Below are 3,354 nucleotides of genomic sequence, written 5' to 3'. Positions count from 1 at the left end.
CATTCAACATGTACCCCGAGAAAGCAACGCCCGAGCCGACATTTTGTCCAAACTCGCCAGCACCAAATGCCTCAGGAACAATCGGTCTGTCGTCCAAGGAACAATCTACCACCCAAGTGTCTTGGCAGTAGAACGGGTAGAAATCCCAGACAACTGGATGACCCCTTTTATCTGATATATCCTCCACGGCGTTGTGCCTCCCGACATGAAAGAAAAACAACGGTTCCTCAGATGTTCCTCTTGGTATACCCTACTCTGGGGAACGTCATATCGACGAGGATTCATACTCAAATGCCTTGGTCCAGAACAGGCAGATTATGTCCTCCGAGAAGTGCACGAGGGGAGCTGTGGGCATCATTTGGGCGCCGCCTCACTCACTAAAAAGGTGCTACGTGCCGGGTACTACTGGCCTACCATAGAAAAGGACGCGACCAACCTCACCCGGAAATGCACCCGTTGCCAGTTGTTCGCCGATCTCCACAAAGCCCCGCCAGAAGAACTAACCACAACGCAAGCACCTTGGCCTTTCTGTAGATGGGGCATGGACATCCTGGGGCCTTTCCCTCAAGCAGCAGGGCAACTGAAGTTTTTTATTGTCGCCGTCGATTATTTTACTAAGTGGATAGAGGCGGAAGCATTGGCTACTATCACCTCAGCAAACATCCATAAATTCACCTGGCGAAACATAATCACTCGCTTCGGCATCCCATCCGCCATAGTTACGGATAACGGCACCCAGTTTGCAGACAGAAAGTTCCAAGCACTGTTATCAGGCCTCCATATCAAGCAGCACTTCACTTCAGTCGAACATCCACAGACTAACGGACAGGCCGAGGCGGCAAATAAGGTCATCTCCTGAAAGGGCTGAAGAAGAGGCTAGACGAGTCAAAAGCAAACTGGCCAGATCAGCTCCATCACGTGCTATGGGCGTATCGAACCACTCCCTACTCAACGACCGGGGAGTCGCCGTTCAATTTAACGTACGGCGCAGAAGCCATGATCCCGGTCGAGATAGGAGAACCTACCTGGCGGGCAATTCAGTTCAATGAGGGCAATAATCAGTCCCTCCTCAGAAACAACCTCGATGAAGTAGAAGAAATCCGGGAAAGAGCCCGTCTCAGAGAAGAAAGCGTGAAAAAGAAAACTGCGGCGAAGTTCAACTCTTCAATCGTTCCTCGCCAATTTTCTGAAGGAACCCTGATACTCAGAAGAGCAGACATAGGACAGGCAAAAGGCAAGTTGGGACCCAATTGGGAAGGACCTTACCGAGTCATCAGCAAGATCGGCAAAGGAGCTTACAAGCTTCAAGACTTGGCAGGAAAAGACATCCCCAGAACTTGGAACGCCGCCAACCTCCGAAGATTTTATGCTTAGTCGACAACCCCGTGCGCGGGTGGTCACTTTTCTTTTGTAATCTTTTTCACTTATATGATGAATCATTTCCTACAATCTCTATAATTTCTACTTACACCCAAAGGGCCGGTCTTCGCCCCCTTTGTCTGGTGCCAACTATGATCTTCTACTTACACCCAAAGGGCCGGTCTTCGCCCCCTTTGCCTGGTGCCAACTATGATCTTCTACTTACACCCAAATGGTCGGTCTTCGCCCCCTTTGCCTGGTGCCAACTATGATCTTCTACTTACAACCAAAGGGCCGGTCTTCGCCCCCTTTGCCTAGTGCCAACTATGATTCCTCCCTACACCCAAAGGGCCGGTCTTCGCCCCCTTTGCTTGGTGCCAACTGATTTCAGCCTACACCCAAAGGGCCGGTCTTTGCCCCTTTTGCTTGGTACCAACCATGGTTTTTTACCTACATCCAAGAGGCCGATCTTCGCCCCCTCTTTGCCCAATACCAACTAGGGTTTTCACCCCCGCCCATGGGGCCGGGCCTCGCGCACATCAGAGCCAAATCTATCATATTCAAATCATCCAGAAAATGCCACACGCCACCCAATTGATTATACAACATCACACAAGAATATTAAAGGAGAAGAGAGCAAAATTCTTCATTAAGATGAAAACGAGTTACAAGGCGATCAGAAAGAAAAAGAAAAAATTACAGGAAACTTAAACACTGAGTTACAAAGCCCCCCCCACCCTTGCCAGGAAAAGACATCAGCATCGGCTCACCATCATCGCCCCCCATTAGCAGGCGCCCGTCTTCAACATAGGCTCCCAGCTGCATCCAAGACCAGTCTTTGTCTGGATGCGCCAAGGCAAGTTGAGACTGAGCACTCACCCAAGCATCCGCCGCGGCCTCACCCACGGCCTGCTCCAGTTGCTCATTCTCTTCCTCCACTATCCGCACCCGAGCCTCCCGAGACGCTTTCTTTTCACTTAATGCCTACACCTGCCCAAGAAGTACAGCACTTTCTCGCTCGGCAGCCTCAGCACGGGCTTTCCAGGCCACAGACTCCCTTTCTCGCCGGCGAAGCGCTTCCTCTTTAGCACGAATAGCCCCTTCTGATTCCATCACTTGGGCGGTCAATTTTAACTTGTCACTTTCCAAAAACCCCACGCGAGCAGACAGATCCACCACCTAGGCCTTGGCGACCTCGCCCAACCTGATTAGCTCCGCCTTCTCAGCAGCATGGGCATCAGCCAGTCTTTGCTTCTCCGACTCATGTGCAGCCCGGAGTTTCGACGTCGCCGCGTCCGCCACCCGCGCCTCCAAGACCCCGTCCACCTCCAGATACTTCTGGATAGAAGCAATAAAAATGGCACTTCCTTTCACGTTCTGCAACAGGACGGGCAGAGGTACCTTGTCGAAAATCTCCTTGGCATTGACGTTAAGGAGCGCCTGTTCGATAACCCGAGGGACGTTAACGGGGGAAATACGATCCTGACCCCCCCTAACCCCCTTCTTCCTAGTCGACTCAGATGAACAACCAACATCTTCTCCAGCTGGCTGCCCAGAAGGTGGGGGCACCGAAGTACCGGCTTCATCCCCAGTTGATGCGGGCGGAGGGAGTCCGACAGTTTCGGCAGGAGGAGCTGCTTCAGTTGACACGACAGTTGGCGTTTCAGGAGCCTCGTGGACCAACTCTTGTTCCACCACATTCTGGAGCGGCCCCCCACTCTCTGAAGAAGGCGACACATCTGTCTGGCGGGAAGACCCCTCAGTAGGACAGAGACTGGGAGATGACGTCCTTTGACGCTTGGAAGAAGCAGCATCCTTTTTAACCAAGGCAGCGACAACGGTCCTTTTCAAGAGAAGACTCTTCCTCAGCTTCTCACTCATCTTGGTTTTTAGTGCGACTCCACAAAGAGGAAGAAAAATATCAGTAAACAAGATAAACAAATACAGACAAGCAAATAGTAAAAGATAAACCCGGTCCACCCACCGACAAGATCC

This window comes from Lupinus angustifolius, chromosome LG01 (assembly GCF_001865875.1).
Source record: "Lupinus angustifolius cultivar Tanjil chromosome LG01, LupAngTanjil_v1.0, whole genome shotgun sequence".
Lineage (NCBI taxonomy): Eukaryota > Viridiplantae > Streptophyta > Magnoliopsida > Fabales > Fabaceae > Lupinus > Lupinus angustifolius.
Note: the sequence above shows the minus strand (reverse complement) of the source record.